Source organism: Podarcis tiliguerta (assembly GCF_965153285.1).
Source record: "Podarcis tiliguerta genome assembly, chromosome: 4".
In the NCBI taxonomy this organism is placed as follows: Eukaryota; Metazoa; Chordata; class Lepidosauria; order Squamata; family Lacertidae; genus Podarcis; species Podarcis tiliguerta.
The window spans coordinates 14,501,798-14,523,104 of NC_139537.1; the positions used below are offsets into that span (position 1 = coordinate 14,501,798).

General features: G+C 44.4%; 1 long non-coding RNA gene across 1 annotated transcript; it reads right to left on the reverse strand.

Moving 5' to 3' along the window:
* Positions 1-616: 616 nt before the first annotated feature.
* Positions 617-21,097, reverse strand: LOC310675907. Its single transcript, XR_014510304.1, has 3 exons — positions 21,003-21,097; positions 3,358-3,425; positions 617-681 (listed from the first exon to the last, which is right to left on the reverse strand). It is a non-coding gene; the product is annotated as an uncharacterized lncRNA (long non-coding RNA).
* Between the last annotated feature and the right edge of the window lie 210 nt (positions 21,098-21,307).

Consider the following 21,307-nt stretch of genomic DNA (forward strand, 5'->3'; position numbering starts at 1 on the left):
CTCTGGACTCTTTGCATCGTACCTGGAGCTGCTTTTCACTCCAACTAAGGCCCTCCATAACTGGTTCTTACTAGTTTTGTGTTCAATCCCAGTCTAAACCACAGAGCCTAGGACTTGCCGATCAGAAGGTCGGCGGTTTGAATCCCCACGACGGGGTGAGCTCCCGTTGCCCGGTCCCTGCTCCTGCCAACCTAGCAGTTTGAAAGCACGTCAAAGTGCAAGTAGATAAATAGGTACCGCTCTGGTGGGAAGGTAAACGGCATTTCCGTGCGCTGCTCTGCTTCGCCAGAAGTGGCTTAGTCATGTTGGCCACATGACCCGGAAGCTGTACGCTGGCTCCCTCGGCCAATAAAGCGAGATGAGCACTGCAACCCCAGAGTCAGCCACGACTGGACCTAACGGTCAGGGGTCCCTTTACCTTTACCTTTAAGACCCCCCATAACTGGTTCTTACTAGTTTTGTGTTCAAGCCCAGTGCCGGATTTACGTACAGTGGTGCCTCGCAAGACGAAATTAATTCATTCTGCGAGTTTTTTTGTCTTGTGAATTTTTCGTCTTGCGAAGCACGGTTTCCCATAGGAAATGCATTGACGGTTTTAAGAAAAAGGCGCAAGACATTTTCGTCTTGCGAAGCAAGCCCATAGGGAAATTCGTCTTGCGAAGCAACTCAAAAAACAAAAAACTCTTTCGTCTTGCAAGTTTTTCGTCTTGTGAGGCATTCGTCTTGCAAGGTACCACTGTATAAGCTAAACAAGTTATAACTTAGGGGCCCACTCTCTTGGAGGCCCCCCAAAAAATTAAAGGGGGAAAAACTGGATGTACACTTCCAAAATATAAGATAAAAAACAAATAGAATAAAACCTACATACAGCAACAGTGTTTTGTGTTGTGTAGGCTCCTATGATGTAAGTAATGGGCCCTGCCTGCTAGCCTGCTCCCTAAAATATCACTGCTTTGCTCATTTCTATATATAGGGTGCCTACATTCTGCATGGGCAAATGGCTTTAGATACCTATTAGGTCCATAAATCACCATAAAGCATATATTCAACACAAAAAACAGCGACAGTTTGTTGTTGACCAAAGACAGCTGGACATATAAAGGGCCCCATTACCGTCAGTAGTTTAGGACCTCATCAAACCTAAATCCGGCCCTGTTCAAGCAGTACTGTTGTACGCATGAAGCTGGCTCCCCTAATATGGATTTCTCTCTCAAGGTGCTATAGTGCTCGTTCAGAACAGACAAAAGAAAATAGACACACACACACACACCACTTTTGCCCCGTTCTACTCACACACTACCGCACCGCTGGGTGTGCGTTAATCTTAGAATTGGACTGGAACTTAAAAATGGAGCTCTTTTTCCTTTCCTTCTTTCCTGGGCTTTTCTAACTCAATCTCACATCAAAGCAGGGTGGTTGCAGTTTGCACATCACCGCTCTGGGTCCTCATGACGACGTTGGTGCTCTTCGACGGGAAATTTTTTTGCAACCCTTGGCTACCCAGGCAAATGAGCGCATTCCGAGAGCGCTCATTATTCACCGTCCTAAATTGACTCATCATGATTCATTTTCCCCTCGCTAATCTGCATGCATCACCATAAATTATTAATAAATTCTTCATCATCATTACCCACATCGTAAATTATTTACTTTACCTTTCTTCGTTTCAGCACTTCCCTCCCCCCTCCCCGATATTACCGGCACTCCCTTCCAAAATAAAATATTCCTTTTTATATGAATATGAGAGCTGGAGAGAGAGACACAGATGTTTCCATTATATTTCTTCTCAGTGCTATTTTTCTAGAAAAAGAGGTTCTGGAACTCACCGAGAGCTCCTCCCTTGTTCTCTTATAATGGCAATGGTGCCCACTGAGTTCCGGCTGAAAAAAGGCTATTTCTAGTTACTCAGATAATACTGTATAGTGGAACCTCAATTTCTGAGCATCTTGGAAGCTGAACATTTGATTTTCAAACACTGAAAACCCGGAAGTAATTGCTTCCATTTTCAAACGTGCCTCGGAAGTTGAACGGCATTTCTCAGTTTTCTCAATGGGATTTGCTGACTGCCCACTGAGCCTTGGTTGTCAAACGTTTTGGAAGTCAAACTGTCTTCTGGAATGGATTACGTTCAACAGCTGAGGCCCACTGTACAGTCATACCTCTTGTTAAGTTTGCTTCAGGTTGTGCGTTTTCAGGTTGCATCCACGGTGACCCGGAAGTACTGGAAAGGGTTACTTCTGGGTTTTGCCACTCGTGCATGCGCAGACGTGCAAAATGATGTCACACGCATGTGCAGAAGCGGCGAATCACGACCCACGCAAGCGCAGACGCAGGTTGCGTTCCTTTCATGTTGTGAATGGAGCTCTGAAATGGTTCCCATTCCCAACCAGAGGTACCACTGTATTTGAAGAAACAAAGGGGCTTAGGAATGGCTTTGAGAGCCAGTGTGGTGTAGTGGTTAAGAGCGGTAGTCTCGTAATCTGGGGAACCGGGTTCGCTTCCCCGCTCCTCCACATGCAGCTGCTGGGTGACCTTGGGCTAGTCACACTTCTGTGAAGTCTCTCAGCCCCACTCACCTCACAGAGTGTTTGTTGTGGGGGAGGAAGGGAAAGGAGAATGTTAGCCGCTTTGAGACTCCTTCGGGTAGTGATAAAGCAGGATATCGAATCCAAACTCTTCTCTTCTTCTTCTTTGCTCAAGGCCAACACAGGATGTTTTGCTGTCTGAGGAGAATGTGGCGCAACCAATGCCAGCCAAGTTATACTGGTAACTGCCAGAGCTGCCACAAGCACCTCTTCCTCTGCCGGGCAACAAAAGTTCTATAATAATAATTTAAATAGCTAACTATTTCCTGCCCTTTCATGATGCCCTAAAGCAGTCACTTAGTGTTTAAGAAAATAAAAACAAGCCTACTGGATCAGGCCAGTGGCCCATCTAGTCCAGCATCTTGTTCTCACAGTTGCCAACCAGATACCTGTGGTAAAACCTGCAAGCAAGGCCCAAGCACAAGAGCAACTCTCCGCTCCTGTGGTTTCCAGAAACCAGTACAGTGGTGCCTCGCAAGACGAAAAGAATCCGTTCCGCGAGTCTTTTCGTCTTGCGGTTTTTTCGTCTTGCGAAGCAAGCCCATTAGCGGAGTAGCGCTATTAGCGCTATTGACAGTTTAAGGGCTAAAAACGGCTTTTTAAGGCTTAAGGGATTAGCGGTTTTGCTGCTAAAATGCTTTTAGCAGCTTAGCGCTTCAGAAAAAGGGGTTTTGGAGCGGAAAAAAATCGCAAGAATTTTTGTCAATTTTCGTCTTGCGAAGCAAGCCCATAGGGAAATTCGTCTTGCGAAGCGCCTCTGCAAACGGAAAACCCTTTCGTCTTGCGGGTTTTCCGTCTTGCGAGGCATTCGTCTTGCGGGGCACCACTGTACAGTGGTACCTCGGGTTACAGATGCTTCAGGTTGCAGACTCGGCTAACCTAGAAATATTACCTCGGCTTAAGAACTTTGTTTCAGGATGAGAACAGAAATCGTGCTCCAGTGGCGCAGCAGCAGCGGGAAGCCCCATTAGCTAAAGTGCTACCTCAGGTTAAGAACAGTTTCAGGTTAAGAACGGACCTCCGGAACGAATTAAGTTCTTAACCTGAGGTACCACTGTATTCAGAAGTGTTACTGCCTCTAACCATGGAGGGAGAACATAGCTATTACGGCTAATAACGAAGAAATGACCAGCCCATAATTTTAATGGTAGGTTTATTGTAGCTGTGTAAAACATGTCGCAGTGGGCCAATTATTTTCATTGGCTGATGAAGCTAATTCAGAGGGAGGGCAAATGCTAGCCAATGCTCTCACTTCGACTTGATAAGAAGAAGAGTTTGGATTTGATATCCCGCTTTATCACTACCCTAAGGAGTCTCAAAGCGGCAAACATTCTCCTCCTCCCCCCCCCCCACAACAAACACTCTGTGAGGCGAGTGGGGCTGAGAGACTTCAGAGAAGTGTGACTAGTCCAAGGTCACCCAGCAGCTGCATGTGGAGGAGCGGGGATGCGAACCCGGTTCACCAGATTACGAGTCTACCACTCTTAACCACTACACCACAGCTTGGGCTCCATTTAAGTCACCAACCCCTCTATACATGTATGTACTTTATACTCCTGCTAAAAGTTTTGGCATAAACTTTGTACTTGGCACTGATGACGGTCTTTAAAAAACAACAACTGTTTTGACTTGCAAGATTAGGAATCCTTCTTGTAAACTTTTTCAGTCTTCCGCATGTGGGCTGCAGAAGGGAAGCACCAGATGCAGAATACAAATATAGCATTTGTGACCATATTGTGAGCATCTTGGTTCTGTTTCCTGTTTGTCACACTGCCTCTATCACAGGTTATTTTTAAAGCTCTTGTTCTCTCCTTTTGAAAATACAGTTTATAAAGCTCCTGTGACTGGGATAGGTCTGGTTCCGTTCGTTTGGAAAAACACACACCACCCGAGCATGGCTTCCGGCTCCTATCTCCGTGTTGCCTTAAATTGCAGCATATTTAGAGGAAGGGTGGCAGCTGGGTGGTTGAACACCTGTTTTGCATGTAAAAGGCCCTGGGTTCGAATGCTGGCACCTCCAAGTCGAGCTGTCAATGTAAAGGTAAAGGTACCCCTGCCCGTACGGGCCAGTCTTGACAGACTCTAGGGTTGTGCGCCCATCTCACTCAAAGAGGCCAAGGGCCAGCGCTGTCCGAAGACACTTCCGGGTCACGTGGCCAGCGTGACATCGCTGCTCTGGCGAGCCAGAGCCGCACATGGAAACGCCGTTTACCTTCCCGCTAGTAAGCGGTCCCTATTTATCTACTTGCACCTGAGAGTGCTTTCGAACTGCTAGGTTGGCAGGCGCTGGGACCGAACAACAGGAGCGCACCCCGCCGCGGGGATTCGAACCGCCGACCTTTCGATCGGCAAGCCCTAGGCACTGAGGCTTTAACCCACCCTGTCCCGAGCTGTCAATGACCCCTGTCTGAAATCCTAGAGAACCACTGCTGGTACTTGTAGACTTGGGTTGGGAAATCTGTGCCCCTCCAGATGTTGCTGGACTTAGAAATGGAAAAATCTATCAACATTGGTTCTCCCAGGAATGGAGATATGCTTGTGCTGGGTACAATCAACCTCACATCCCTCTGGTCAGCAGAGGGCAGGGTTGAGACTAACAGATAGTCAGGGGCAAATGAACTTTGTGGTTTCCTATTGAATTCCCAAGCTCCACCTTTCTGTCTCTCATCCTGCATGAAGCAGTCATGAGAAACTATTATTATTATTATTATTATTATTATTATTATTATTATTATTATCATCACCTGCAATTTTCCCTGGTAGGACCCAAGGCAAAAAAAAAAAAATAGGGGGGGGGGTTGTTAAAAAACAATTATACATTAATAGGAAATTGTGTGTGTGTGTGATTTATTAAAAACATACAATCACAATGAAAACTGCATGGCAATCGGTCCCAAAGAGTCTGTTGGAACAAGAAAGTCTTTGCCTGCCATCTGAATGACAGCAAGGAGGAAATAGTAGAAAAAATTAGGAAAATAAGACAATTGTGATATGTTCTGATTGATGAAGAATAGTGCGCTATATTGAATATAATTTGGACCCAGAATGGGGTGACTGGAAGTCGTTATAGAAGTTATGTATGAAGAAAGTAATTTATTTTCTTGGCAAAGTGTATTACTATTTTTTTGTTGACTGTTTGCTTTTTAAACTCAATAAAGCATTTAAAAAGGGGCGGGGGAATGATAGCAGGGAGGCAGCCAGTCTAGCTTCTCTAGGGAGAGAGCTTCAAAGTCTCGGAGCACCCACCAAGAAGGCCCTCTCCCCAGTGGCGTAGCTAGCCCCTCAGATGCCAGGGTGGTGCGTGCACCCTGCAGCCCAAGGCGGAGCGAGCCACCCATAGGGGCGGGGTGAGCCAAGGCAGGGCGCACTGCATGGAGCTTCTCTGCAGCCTCCCCCTCGGCTGTAGGGCGGCTGAGGCGGTGGGCAGACGCAAGCCCTGCGCTGCTCGGAAAAGCCATTGCTCTGTCCCAGCTCCTGACAACCTAGCAGTTCGAAAGCACACCAGTGCAAGTAGATAAATAGGTACTGCTATAGCAGGAAGGTAAACAGTGTCTCTGTGCATTCTGTTTTCTGTCACGGTGTTCTGTTGCGTCAGAAGCAGTTTAGTCATGCTGGCCACGTGACCCAGAAAGCTGTCTGTGGACAAACACCAGCTCCCTCGGCCTGAAAGCAAGATGAGCGCTGCAACCCCATAGTCACCTTTGACTGGACTTAACCGTCCAGGGGTCCTTTACCTTTTACCGTACAAACTATTAACTAACCCAATTTTGTTTTATTAAAACAAGAGTTTGTTGACCAAGCTCAGGAATGTTTCAGGACACAAATGCACAAGCAGGGAGTCACCCCTGTCTTTATGTCCGCTGCATAGTATTATTATTATTATTATTATTATTATTATTATTATTATGCCATCCTCTCCCAACACATGTGCAACTGTGGCTATGGGTGGAACTATTACAGCTGCTACAGCTGCAAATAGCATCTAACGAAAATTCTAACCACCCTTAGAATCAGACATATTTGGCAACAGGAAAATAATGTTTTGCTGTGAATTGCCCATTGCGGTTCTCTGTGTTCTGTAAGCTTTCTTTCTTTCTCATCATTATTGAGATATATCCTTCCTCTCATTTTAGCCAAGATCTTAGCTATGAATAATTCATTGTTATCAATTTGGACACTTACGTTTTAAAAATGGAAAGCCTGCATATAGCCTCCAGATTAAATCGCATTAAGAATAGTCGGGTGAATATCTTATTTAACAAATTAGCCTCTTCTCCCACCATAAGATGTACTTTCTGAGTTAATGACTGGGCATTTTAATAAGAATGGATGTAATTATTTTACAGTCTCTGCTCTTTAGAGACCAGCATCCTTCATTTTCATGTACAAAATCCTCTGGTGTGGGAGCATTATTGGAACAGAGGGTTTTTTAAAAAGTCACAACGCACGCCTATAACTTAGGGGGAATGGCCTTTCTTGGAGAATAAATAACACAAGGGGGGAAAGGGTGGTATTAGAAAAAGCACTGAGCCTTAAAGAAATGATAAGAGTCATTAAGTGTTATTTTCCCCCTTAAACTCCTTTGCTGCCACTGTCTCTGATTTTTTCAAGAAGAAAAATGGGAGGGAAAACAGGCAAATGAAGGCAAGAAATAGAAACACAGGAAGTCGGGTGAAGGTCGGAACTGGAAACAGAGGAAGTCGGGTGAAGGTCAGAACTGGAAACACAGGAAGTCGGGTGAAGGTCAGAACTGGAAGCAGAGGAAGTCGCGTGAAGGTCAGAACTGGAAGCAGAGGAAGTCGCGTGAAGGTCGGAAATGGAACCACAGGAAGTCAGGTGAAGGTCAGAACTGGAAACACAGGAAGTTGGGTGAAGGTTGGAACTGGAAACACAGGAAGTTTAGCACTGGAAGCACTCAAACTCACCTCCTCGGTCAATTGTCACTATTACAGAAGAGCGGCAACAAATGGCTGTCATTATCTGGTTCTCAATCCACTTGCAATCTTGAACACAAAGAAGCTCATCCCACAAGGAGAGCTGGCCCAAGACATTTTAAGATTTTGAATGATAGATATTTTTTTTAATGCCACAAAGATTAGTTCTCATACCAGGGCTGGTGTCGATAGATGGCAAGAGTCATCTGACAAGAGTCCCTCTGAACTCTTCACCATTGCAACCTGCTTGTTCAGCTACCTCCCATTCTGGATCAGAGGAGATAAGCAAGCAAAGAATTGAGGAGGGGGCAATGTGGGGAAGTAGCTGCTACTGCCTGCTTGAACATTTGGGTCTGTCTGGCAAGTGAGCTGGTGGTAGAAATGATGGAGGCACCGATGACAATGAAAAGCTCACTCAGACGGGGGTGTGGGGTGGGGGTGTGCTTATTGGTGATGTCTTGCTCGAGGGCACTGCCAAGATCTGGAGCCAGCGCTGGCTTATGCCCAAAATGCCTGTGACTTTTCCATAACAATAATGGGAAGATTTTATTCCTTCTTATTAAACTTCTAAATGGGCCAGAGGGAGGAGTAGGGGTGAGAGGCAATACAATTTAATCCTTTCTCTCTTTTTTGCCAGTCTGTTAAAGGTGTGTGTGTACTTTAACAGCCCTTTATCAGTGATTTCTTTTCATACTTTACCCCTTAGCGTCCAATAAAATATTGAAGCAAAATAACACACAAAGGGCGGAAACATGCAGGCAAGAGATATAAAAACCGTGGCGGAAACTAGCCTCCAAGACACAAGATTATTTAGTTTACAGTATCATAAAATATTTCTCGTGGGCATGGAGAGGTGGAACAGCTCTATAATACTGAAGAGGAGAGAAGAAACAGAAAGAAATAAGTATTCCTAAAACAGCTGCAAAACTATGATGGGTCCAAATTTTTATTTAGGGGCCAGCTTTCTTTTGATCATCATCATCTACCATATATTTTGGAAAGCTGTTCATTTGCTATATGACTGGGCACATCTTATGATACTGTAACTAAAATTTGCATGATTGGTCCACATACCAGTACAATTTGATGCCATTTTGAATCATGATGGCAAACTCAACTTTTCAAAACTGCACAGATTTTAACCATTGATTTCAAAACACTGGGCTGTTGTTGTTGTTGTTGTTTTCTTGGAATTCCCAAGCAATGGTTGGTACAAGGCTTCTGGTGATAAATATAGTTCCAATAATATAAATGATGCTTTGAAGAGTGATATAAAGAAAACCACTCCAGAATGCAAACCACTCACTATGCAAATTTTAACAGAGACAAGAGAAGGGGGGAAAGTCATGGAAAATAGTAGGCAGCTGAATTGGATTTGAACAGGCCAAATAAGAAGTGGGAACAGAAAATAGAAGGAGCAGTTGCTTCCACGTGCCTTGTGTTCTCTCTCTCCCTCCCTCCCTGTCTCTCTCTGGGAGGTAGTCTGGATTGACTTAATTGGTCATGACTGGGTGACCCTGGGTTAGTCATTGGTTCTTAGCCTAACATACCTCACAGGGTTTTTGTGGAGCAAAAATTGGGGGCAAAGGTGGCATATGTGATAAATAAATATTTTTTGGGGGGTGGTTTGACTGTTTTGTTCTTTGTGCGTTCAGACCCCTCTTCAGATATCATCACCAAACTCAGCACAAGCTTTCCCATGATGGAGGTGGCAGTTTTTGTTGATGTTGGGATGCCATTTTGAAACAAGATGGCGGCCTGAAAATAGCTCCACTCACAAATCATGTTATCCATTTTTTAAATGCTGTTGTTTAGTCGTTTAGTCGTGTCTGACTCTTCGTGACCCCACGGACCAGAGCACACCAGGCACTCCTGTCTTCCACTGCCTCCCACAGTTTGGTCAAACTCATGCTGGTAGCTTCAAGAACACTGTCCAACCATCTTGTCCTCTGTCGTCCCCTTCTCCTTGTGCCCTTCATCCTTCCCAACATCAGGGTCTTCTCCAGGGCGTTTTTTCTACTCATGAGGTGGCCGAAGTTTTGGTGCCTCAGCTTCACTATCTGTCCTTCCAGTGAGCACTCAGGGTTGATTTCCTTCAGAATGGAGAGGTTTGATCTTCTTGCAGTCCATTGGACTATCAAGAGTCTCCTCCAGCACCATAATTCAAAAGCATCTATTCTTAATAATAATAAATATTCTTCTTAGTTTCTTCTAATTCCTGGGAAGTGCTAGGTGCTCCCTGCTGATAAGCAAACAAACCAGCGCTGCCCATAAGAGGGTTAAATCAGAAATGCCAGGAATCCTTCTGTGAATCTGGTGAGCCAACAACTTGTCTTCCAAGAACTTGTTTCTGGCTATTGTGTTAAGAAGGACCTTTGAATCTTTGTTCACTCCTGAGCAACTTTAATGAAGGTTCTGATGTTAACTCTCCAAGTGTGATGTCATCTCACTTAGCAACACCAAGTCAGACCCCAAAGCCAAGATCTGAGCGTTCCCTGATTCTTACCCTATAAAGGTTCTCCAGTGTGCTCTTCACCCCTAAGAAAGAAGACCCAATCAATCCAAAACTCATTTATTTCACAGCAAGTCACCCAGCTCCTGCTGAGTTTTAGGAATGGGAAAGAATTTTAATTATAAAGAAGAAATGCTTGCGGAACTTTGAAAATTAAACTTGGAGGTGCTTCCCTCCACCTTTCTCCCTCAGCTTTCTTTTTCTTGTTAAAGAGGTAATTATAACAAGTTGAAATTTCGTTAGATTTATTGGAATGGTCCAGTTATATGCCTTTGCAGGAAATAAGGAGATCAAATTCAACATAGTCACGATAAGTTGTAACCAGAAACCAGACAAAATGGTAATATTTTAAACAAACAAACAAACAAAGCGCCACACTTTCAGAGCAGTTAACAATTAATGTAAAAACAATACAGTTAGCCATAAAATCAATAAAACAGCAGAGCAGGCAGCATATAACGCATGCTCGATCGATCCACATGAAAGAGCAGGCAAAATGTATCCAATGTCTTAAAGGGGCTAGATAGACCCACTTTAAAATTCTTTGGTAAGGAAAGATTTCGATTTTGAAAATGAATCAGCTAGAACCCTGTTCTTGGGTATAGCAGTTCAAGCTACAGGTCAATTATTAGCAAAATAGATTTTATTTTTAAAATAATAATCATAGAATCAGAACTGTAGAGTTGGAAGGGACCCCAAGTGTCAACAAGTCCAACTGATGCTTAGTCAGAGTCTCCTTTCTTGTAATTTGAACTTATTAGTTTGGGCCCTAGCCTCCAGTGTGGTGTAGTGGTTGGGAGCGGTAGTCTTGTAATCTGGGGAACCGGGTTCGCGTCTCCGCTCCTCCACATGCAGCTGCTGGGTGACCTTGGGCCAGTCACACTTCTCTGAAGTCTCTCAGCGCTACTCACCTCACAGAGTGTTTGTTGTGGGGGAGGAAGGGAAAGGAGAATGTTAGCTGCTTTGAGACTCCTTAAAGGGAGTGAAAGGCGGGATATCAAATCCAAACTCCTCTTCTTCTTCTTCTTCTTCTTCTTCTTCTTCTTCTTCTTTACATTCAGGATTGGCTGTCCATAAGAAGTCCAGTCACAGCAGACTTAACTTAAATTCACAATAACTTATAATAAGTCTAAACCTTAACAGTATAGCATACTATGTACAGAACACCACACCTTCTGGCCCTACTTTTATAGACAGAATGACCTTCACAGAAAGAGATAAGAGAACCCGTTTAAGCCAGCTGTAATCAGCTTCTCTGAAGGAATAATCCAAACATCATGAACCTTCTGCTTACTTCTTTCACCCCTAGAAGCTTCCAGAAGCTTCCAGAACCCTCTTGAATGAATTAGAATAGGAAAGATGTCTACACTACTTTCTGCACTAAGAAATGCAAACTGACAAATCCTTGGGAGAGACACTCTTAGTACTGTTAAATGCTACTGAGGTTTGTCTTCCACTAAGACCAGGTCCTTCAGGGTGATGTGACCTGCCCTTTGCACTTCACTCACAATGACCACAAGGTGGGCATCTGTCTTCCCTAACTGGGTGATCCAACTATGTTTGATTTAGTCAGCTGGTTTGTGATGTAGGTTGCATCTGCTTTATGAATATAATTTTGTTTCTGATCATATGATGTATGATGTTCGCTGCCATGATATTTACTGATGATACAGATTTTTTTTTTATAAAACAAAACCCAATAAAGGAATATCAAACACCAGAGGAGTGGGAACACATTGAACAGCTCCAGCCTTCGCACAACTGTCTAAAGCAAAAGCTCTAGTTACAGGTAGGTAGCCATGTTGGTCATAGAATCATAGAATCATTGAATCATAGATTTGGAAGACACCACAAGGGCCATCGAGTCCAACCCCCTGCCAAGCAGGAAACACCATCAGAGCACTCCTGACATATGGTTGTCAAGCCTCTGCTTAAAGACCTCCAAAGAAGGAGACTCCACCACACTCCTTGGCAGCAAATTCCACTGTCGAACAGCTCTTACTGTCAGGAAGTTCTTCCTAATGTTTAGGTGGAATCTTCTTTCTTGTAGTTTGGATCCATTGCTCCGTGTCTGCTTCTCTGGAGCAGCAGAAAACAACCTTTCTCCCTCCTCTATGTGACATTCTTTTATATATTTGAACATGGCTATCATATTACCCCTTAACCTCCTCTTCTCCAGGCTAAACATGCCCAGCTCCCTTAGCCGTTCCTCATAAGGCATCGTTTCCAGGCCTTTGACCATTTTGGTTGCCCTCCTCTGGACACGTTCCAGTTTGTCAGTGTCCTTCTTGAACTGTGGTGCCCAGAACTGGACACAGTACTCCAGGTGAGGTCTGACCAGAGCAGAATACAGTAGCACTATTACTTCCCTTGATCTAGATGCTATACTCCTATTGATGCAGCCCAGAATTGCATTGGCTTTTTTAGCTGCCGCATCACACTGTTGGCTCATGTCAAGTTTGTGGTCAACCAAGACTCCTAGATCCTTTTCACATGTACTGCTCTCAAGCCAGGTGTCACCCATCTTGTCTGCTGTAGTCAAAACAAAACAAAACAAAATTCCGTCCAGTTGCACCTAAAAGACCAACTAAGTTTGTTATTGGTATGAGCTTTCTTGTGCATGCACATGAAAGCTCATACCAGTAACAAACTTAGTTGGTCTCTAAGATGCTACTGTAAGGATTTTTATTTTATTTTGTTAAAGCAAAAGCTGTGCATGAAAGGCTTCCATGCAGCCTAGACACGTGCACAACTGGGGCTCTGAGAAATGCGGAACTCTTTGCATGTACAGCTATATGCATGGAGGCTCCATCACTACAAATGGTTGCACTCTTTTCACGAAGGCTAGGTGCATCCCTGCTCCCATGTTGACCAGCATGGGGGCGAGAATGCCCAGAAAGGGTCTTGGTGGTTGTCAAATCCATGTAGAGAAGTCTGGATGAAGTTTGTAGAATAAGCCTAGTCCTGCTTTGTATCCCCATAACACCAATTTTGCTTTAATGAAGAAATGGAAAGCAAGCATGTTTTAGGTGCATGATTTGCCTGAGATAGGGAAGGTAGTGCAGAATGAAACAATGACGTTATATAGAATCGTGTAGTTCTATGCAGCATGATCGATAGCCCCATTATTTTCAGGTCCACCATGTGGTCATTGAGCTATTAAGGAAAAATGCTCTCAGTGAGAGAGGAAACAAGTGATGAGGTCTTAGTTTCTGGAAGTACATCAAAAGGAAATTATATGAAGCAGTTTTTTACGGATTTAGATAAAAGGCCCGGTGTCTTTATCTGAGGAAACGACAAAGATCTGAGGAGAACCATATCAGAGGAGATACGGCACTGGATGGTTTTAAATGTTCCTGAGGTAACTTTCTGTGTGGATCTTATAGAGGGCTTTTAGTCCTGTTCAGATGGTATCTTATCCAATCTGGGTTGTCCAATATATGTAACAGTCAACGATACCTGCTGGAAATGTGGTAATACTGGAGTAAATTTGCTCCATATTTACTGGAAATGTCCTAAGATTACACACTATTGTATATCAATTTGGGAGCATGCTGGAGATATGGCTGGTAATGTGCTACCCTTGTACCCGTTAGTAATTTTTTATTATCATTATCTAAAAAGCACAGTTGTACTGGAAGTTCTGGAGATGGCTAGACACTTTTTAATAGCAGCTAGGATGATAGGATCTACATAGGGAGGAGGGAATTCTATATCTACTATCTATGTCAGAATGGTTACTATGGGTCTGAGGTATGGAAGGCACTGTAGTATCGTCTTTGCCCACTCCTGATGTTCTCATCAAAGAGAAACAAAAACATTACAATTTATTAGACATTAACTCTTTCAATAAATCCTTACAATTCTTCACATGTGCAGGCTTTGCTCATGTTGGCCACTGTGATGATTTGAGGGCCTAACTATACATGACACTAATTGCATAGCTTGCAATCATGTCATCCTTTTTTCCTGCATTGCAGGAAGAGGGGAAATTGTTATCAGGACTGCAGAGTGTGGGGAGGGTGCGCTTGAAACCTTTGCTTACCCAACGTGATCTTGACAAAATGCAGGAGCATACACACACACGCACGCGCGCATAAGGAAATCAGAGTTGGAAGGGACTCTGAGGGTCATCTAGTCCAACCCCCTAACAATGCAGAAATCACAACTAAAGCATCTGTGACACATGGCCTTCCAACCTTTGCTTATAAACCTCCAAAGAAGGAGAGTGACCACCTTCTGAGGAATTCCGTTCCACTGTTGAATAGCTCTTACTGTAAGAAAGTTCTTCCTAATGTTGTATTGCTCTGTGCTGAACCTAAAGCGATGGCTTGGGGCTTCTCTGGACACCTGAAGGGAGGCAAGAGCTGGTAATGATCATAATATGGATGTATATACAGTGGTACCTCGGGTTAAGAACTTAATACGTTCTGGAAGTCTGTTCTTAACCTGAAACTGTTCTTAACCTGGAGTACCACTTTAGCTAATGGGGCCTCCTGCTGCCACAGAGCGATTTCTGTTCTCATCCTGAAGCAAAGTTCTTAACTCGAGGTACTATTTCTGGGTTAGCGGAGTCTGTAACCTAAAGCATCTGTAACTTGAAGCGTCTGTAACCCGAGGTACCACTGTACAAGGTGTGACTGGAAAGTTCAGTGAATGATCACACAAATTGGACAGCGAGAATATTTGAACATCCAATCAGCATTGAAAACCCATGAAATGCTCACAATTGTGTACGGAGATGAAACTGTAACTTGAAAGACAGTATATGAGTTGTTTAAGTGTTTCTGTGAAGGGTGGCAAACCATCAAAGATGACCCTCAGTCTGGCAGACCGTCGATGAGCGGAACAGCGGCAAATGTCGACAGAGTTTGTGAGTTATTGATGTGGGATTGGCGTTTGTCCGGCCGAATCATGGCAGAATAATTGCATATGCCATGTGAAATCATTACTTAGGTTACTGAGTTGTCCCACCCTCCATATTCTCCCAATCTGGCCCCACTAGATTTATTTATTTTTCCAAAACTGAAATCTGTGCTGAAAGGGCACAGATTTCCCAACATTTCACACGTTAAAGCTGCTGTGATAAGGGAACTGAAAGCAGTACGGAAAAAGGACTTCTCCAGAAGTTTCCAACAGTTCTACAAATGTTGTCAATGGTGCATTGTATGGGGGGGGGGCTACTTTGAAGGGCTGTAAGGTATGTGTGTTCAAATATTTTTAACTGTCCAATTTCTGTGACCATTCACGGAACTTTCAGGTCACACCTTGTATGTGTGAATTAAACCATAAACCCTAAAGGCACCACAGTCTGCACTGACGTTCATTCCAAGGAAATCAAACCTAGGGGAAACTGCAGGCACCCCTGGCATCTCTTGCCTCTCAGAGATTGGGTTCCATGCAACACTATTCTGAAGTTTTCGAAAATGTTTATCGCCGAAGAATTGATGCTTTTGAATTATGGTGCTGGGGGAGACTCTTGAGAGTCCCATGGACTGCAAGAAGATCAAACCTCTCCATTCTGAAGGAAATCAGCCCTGAGTGCTCACTGGAAGGACAGATCCTGAAGCTGAGGCTCCAAGACTCTGGCCACCTCATGAGAAGAGAAGACTTCCTGGAAAAGACCCTGATGTTGGGAAAGATGGAGGGCACAAGGAGAAGGGGACAACAGAGGACGAGATAGTTGGACAGTGTTCGTGAAGCTACCAGCATGAGTTTGACCAAACTGTGGGAGGCAGTGGAAGACAGGAGTGCCTGGCGTGCTCTGGTCCATGGGGTCACGAAGAGTCGGACACGACTGAACGACTAAACAACAACAAACAAAGGTTAAATGCTGAGTGGGGTAGGGTGGCTGTTGCCCAGCATCCATGTCCTCACACACCCACATTCTTGAATCCGCAGCCATTCACAGAGCCTGCAAATGTGCAGCGGGTTGCCCTGTGTATAGTACCCTTTTAATTCATTACCTCCACAATGCCGCTGCTAATTTTTACTTGATTGCCTGTTAAGTAACTGCATTGCATTGAATTAATAATTACACCAAAATAGCCCACAGAGAGAATGCTAAGAAGCAACTTCTGAGACGATAAACTTTCTCGCTTGACAGTGTCTGCTCAAAACTAACACAGCATGAAGATTGAATTATCTCGTAGCCATTTACAGATAACCATTTCTGGGTCACTCCTGTGGGAATACACACAATGGCAGCAAACTCACTGTCAGCGCCCTGGCAATGAATAGAGGACATGAGTTAATTTCACAAACATTGATTTATCTGTGGAAGGGGAAAGAAAATTACATTAAAAACATTAGATATCAGATTGCCACTCTTGATCCCATTCTTCCAAGCACCGCATGCCCTAAACGGAAACACAAAGCTAAAGAAAATGGGAAATTTTCTTGACGCCGGGATCCTCGTTCCATTCCCTTCGTTTACAGGGCAGAGCCCTGCGGGGGGAAAGATTGAGCAAAGCACTTGCTTAGGAACCCTGAGGAAGCCTATTAGAGAATCCTTGGTGAGAAGATCAGTAACAGCAGATTGGCTGATACAGCTGCTTAGCCACCACTTTCCCTTCTTCCCCCTATGGAACATGCAGCTGCAAAGAGGGGTTGCCAGCTCTTGAAATTAGTTACACTAACAAAATGCTGGCTCTTAAATAAGCCTCCAGGTAAGGTCTCTGAGTCAGAGGGATGAGCCCGGAGGGAACAGGTAGTGGTGTGGAGGACCAGCGGCTGGTCAAAAGGACGGGCCACAGATTATTGCAAGATGGGCACTTTCACACATTGCGGAAAAAAGGAGAGATAGAAAGGGCAAAAGAGGGCATAGATTTGCATTGCATTGGCATATGCTGATTTACATGAGTAGATGCAAATTTGGAAATGATTACCATCGTTTCGGCAAAAATACAGTGCACCGTTACGGGGTGGCTGTGAAGAAGTGACCTGCGTGCCTGTTCACTCTGCTGCTGATGGAGAAATCTCAAGGTCTCTGCTCTCTGTTTAGATGGGGAGAGACCAGAGATTCTTAGAGACAGAGGACTGTCTGAACACACAACCACCCTAGATTATAGAAAGCTCCAGTCCGAGGCAAAAAAAAATAAAAAAAAATAGTCTGCCTGAATAGCACAGTTAAATGTGAATGGCTTTGTCCTCTTGTTTTTTTGGTAATTTGCCCAGGAAGCAAAAACCTTTCCCTCCAGGATTCTGTGTGTGAATGTGGACTCTCAGACCCTCTAAGTGACTTTATTTTCCAGGGGCAGCCCCGGATTTACAGAAGTCATCCTGGTTTCTGATTTGATCCCCAAATATCCTGCTTTTCCTTAAAAGGTAAAGGTAAAGGTACCCCTGCCCGTACGGGCCAGTCTTGACAGACTCTAGGGTTGTGCGCCCATCTCACTCAAAGAGGCCGGGGGCCAGCGCTGTCCGAAGACACTTCCGGGTCCCATGGCCAGCGTGACATCGCTGCTCTGGCGAGCCAGAGCCGCACACGGAAACGCCGTTTACCTTCCCGCTAGTAAGCGGTCCCTATTTATCTACTTGCACCCGAAAGTGCTTTTGAACTGCTAGGTTGGCAGGCGCTGGGACCGAACAACGGGAGCGCACCCCGCCGCGGGGATTCGAACCGCCGAACTTTCGATCGGCAAGCCCTAGGCACTGAGGCTTTAGCCCACAGCGCCACCCGCGTTCCTTTGCTTTTCCTTAGGATGTCCCTATTTTCATGGGAGAAATGTTGGAGGCTTTGGAGTTTATGCTTCACTCCATGTGAAGCATAAGGGTTAATTCTGTGGTGAGCTAGGTGTTAGCAAAGTCACCTAAATAATGCAGATGGAGACTAGAGAAGAAATAAATCCTAATAACTCTTTACTCAACAAAGAGAACAGTGTGTAACTTGAGAAAACAGATTTATTTTGCTTTTGTCTTTAAGGGCAGGCCTTGTTGAGAACGTAGTTATACACAACTAAACATTCAGATGAAAGCTCCCTCACAGCTGCACAGCCAATCAGAGCACCTGCGACCTCATTAAGGATCATGCCACCTCACTGGTTGCTAAGCAACATCTCTTCTGCCCCTCTTGTCTGGTTTACTTACTGACAACTGAATTAACCCTTACATTACAAACTGGATGATCCCTGCTGTTGCACTTCCATCACGGGCAAAGTTGCTCTTCTCCTTCTTTTCCCAAGATGAACAGAGCCTCTTGTGTCTGAGGAAAGGAGCTCAAGGAGGGATCCTAGTTGCCCTCTGAGGTAAGAAAATACTGGACTGTGCCTCTGAGGGGTAAAAGTAAGAAGTAGATTTATGACAATGTCAAATCCACCGTATTCATCAGTTTCAAAGTGTGTTCTAACTCTGGCCAAGAACCATAACATTTCCCCCAGTGGAGGAATACATGCATATAATATGTTGAAATGAAATAAGGAAGATCTATTAGCAGGAGGCAGTAGGTGGAATATGCTTCTCTCTTTTCAACAAAATCGTTGTGGATTTTACATCCTGATGAGGCCTTTTCCACTCCTTGCCTACCAAATACAGTTAATATCAGACATCTTGAGTGCTAATTCAAGGGAGAGCCTAAGCTTAAAAGCATCCCCAACATCCAGTCACATTATCTAGTTCCCATCTTTACTGACGGAGGGTAACATGACCACTTGTGTTACAACCACACTAGGGCAATGGGTTGGTGTGCCTGGCTGCTAACCGGAAGGTTGGTGGTTCGAGTCCACCCAGGGATAGCTGTGGTCATTTGTCTACATTTGGGGTTTGGCTGCTTGATTTAAGGGCAAGCCATATAGCTGCGTCCAAGAAGCGAATGGAACTCATGCAAAGCCTGCTCATTCGAGTGATCATAATTTGAGCAGATATTCTGTTTAAAGCAAATTACACAGAACATGGAGGGCAGGTGATAAGAAGGAGCGCAGCTGAACTGATTAAATTCACCTCAATTAGGCCCGGGTGTGTGGATTTAGTGAGAGAAAATGGCATCCCAAAAGTGAAGAACTTTTTAAAAAGAAAAATGAAAAACTGAACTGCGAGCATAAAGAGGAAAATCTTCCTCCAAAGAAGAGTCTGGAGTAAAATCAATTCCAGTATAAGCCTCTTATTAAATACCATTTTGGCAGTCAAATTATCTGCACTTTCCCCCTCCTGAAATATGAAACCACCTGCTTATTTTAATCCTGCCAAAAGGGAAATTTTCTGAATGTTGTGTGATCTTCTTGAAAAATTAACTTGACTTGCCATTTCTTTCTTATTACAAAAGGCATCTCCTCCATTGAAGGCGGGAGTTTGGATTTTATTCCCCAAGAAGCAAAGCCCATTTGAGGCAGTGATGACTAGTGGTTGCAGCTCCACCCAGGGCTTGGGATCAAAGCTTTGGGCGATTGGAGACTCTTGTCTGCCTTCACAGCACTTTCCCTAGCAATCAATCAGCCATCACCTATTGCTGTGGTATCTCCGGAGAGGATGGCGATCCCTTGCCAGGTTTCATTCGGGGGCGGGGAAGATACGGCAACTTCCTCAATAAAGGGACCACATTTTTATTCAAGCTGTAAACCTGCATGAAATACATTTGGCTTTGGCAAAGTCCTCCGTGTGCTTTTTAAAATATGTTATTTCAGGGAAATCTGATCTATTCAAAAGAGGAACAGATTAGCAGGAAAAGGGAAGGTGGTGGGTTGTGTGTTTTGAAGGAAGGCTTTTGAAGGAGTTTTGACCTAAGGGACCATGATAAGGGCAGAGAATGAAGAACCACGCAGCTTAAAAAGGATAGAGAGATTGTCTAGAAAATAAACTCCAGGCCTGTCTTCTCCAACCTGGTGACCACCAGATGTTTTTGGACTACAACTTTGAGAAGCCCCAGCCAGCATGGCCAACAGTCAGGGCCAATAGGAGTTGACCTTCAGAACATCTGGAGGACACAAAATTCTGGAACCAGTTGGTTCCCAAGCCTTCAGGTTTCCCTAATCCCATGTTGTACAGATCTTCCAAGTGTCCCTATTTTCCAGGGTCAATCCCGGATTTATAGAAGCTGTCTCAGTTTCAGATTAGATCTCAGAATGTCCCGCTTTTCCTTAGGACATCACTATTTTCTTTAGTGAAATGTGGGAAGGTATGGAGCATAGCTGTCAACCGTCCCTTATTTGGCGGGAAAGTCCCTTATCCCAGCACTGTGTCCCGCTGCTGTCCCTTATTGATGATGTCCCTTAAATTTCCCGGGTTTCAAAGGAAGCAGCTCCTCTCCCTCCCTCCCTCCCTCCCGGCCAGGGAGGAGGGAGGCTCCAACTGTGTTGCTTGGCTGCGTTGCTCACCCAATAAGGAGTCTAAGAACGAATGGGGGGTGGAGCTTGTGGAGCTTGCATGCCTTGCTGCATCCCCTTTGCCGGGTTGCTGCGCTGTGGGAACCACTGCTTGAGGCTTCATTTGGCTGCTGGCTGGGATTTCTGTCTTTGGCTCAGAGGGGCTCAGAAGTTGAACATACCTGTGCTCGCAAAATCCCTTATTTTGGTTGCTGATCCCTTATTTTCGAGGCTGCTGGTCCCTTATTTTCAAATCTGTAAGTTGACAGCTATGGTATGGAGTACTTATAGAGATAAATAATTACACACCCTCACACACAAAGCTTTATTGTGGTCCATAGACCCAAAATATACTATACAACCTTTAGGAGACATCTGAATCGTATAGTGCAGGTTTTTAATGTTTAATGTTTGATTATGTTTTTATTGGGGCTTTTTTTAAGCCGGAACTCACTGGAACTCAGTTCTGGCGCCATTGCCATTATATGAGAATAAGGGAGGTGTTCATGGTGAGTTCCAATCCCCTTTCCCCCCTAAAAAAATAGCACTAGTTTTTATATATGTTGGAAGCCACCTAGAGTGTCTGAGGCAACCCAGTCAGATGGGTGTGATATAAATTATAAAAGTATTCTTATTAGTAGTAGTACCATGGAATAGGATGTCCATACAGTGGTACCTCGGGTTAAGAACTTAATTCGTTCTGGAGGTCTGTTCTTAACCTGAAACTGTTCTTAACCTGAGGTAGCACTTTAGCTAATGGGGCATCCCGCTACCGCCGCCGCATGATTTCTGTTCTCATCCTGAAGCAAAGTTCTTAACCCAAGGTACTATTTCTGGGTTAGCAGAGTCTGTAACCTGAAGCGTCTGTAACCTGAAGCATCTGTAACCCGAGGTACCACTGTATTTTCTTTGGAGAAATGTTGGAGGATATGTGATAATGGGTGCTGGGCTTTCTGAGAACTTTTATCCAGAGCCATTGCC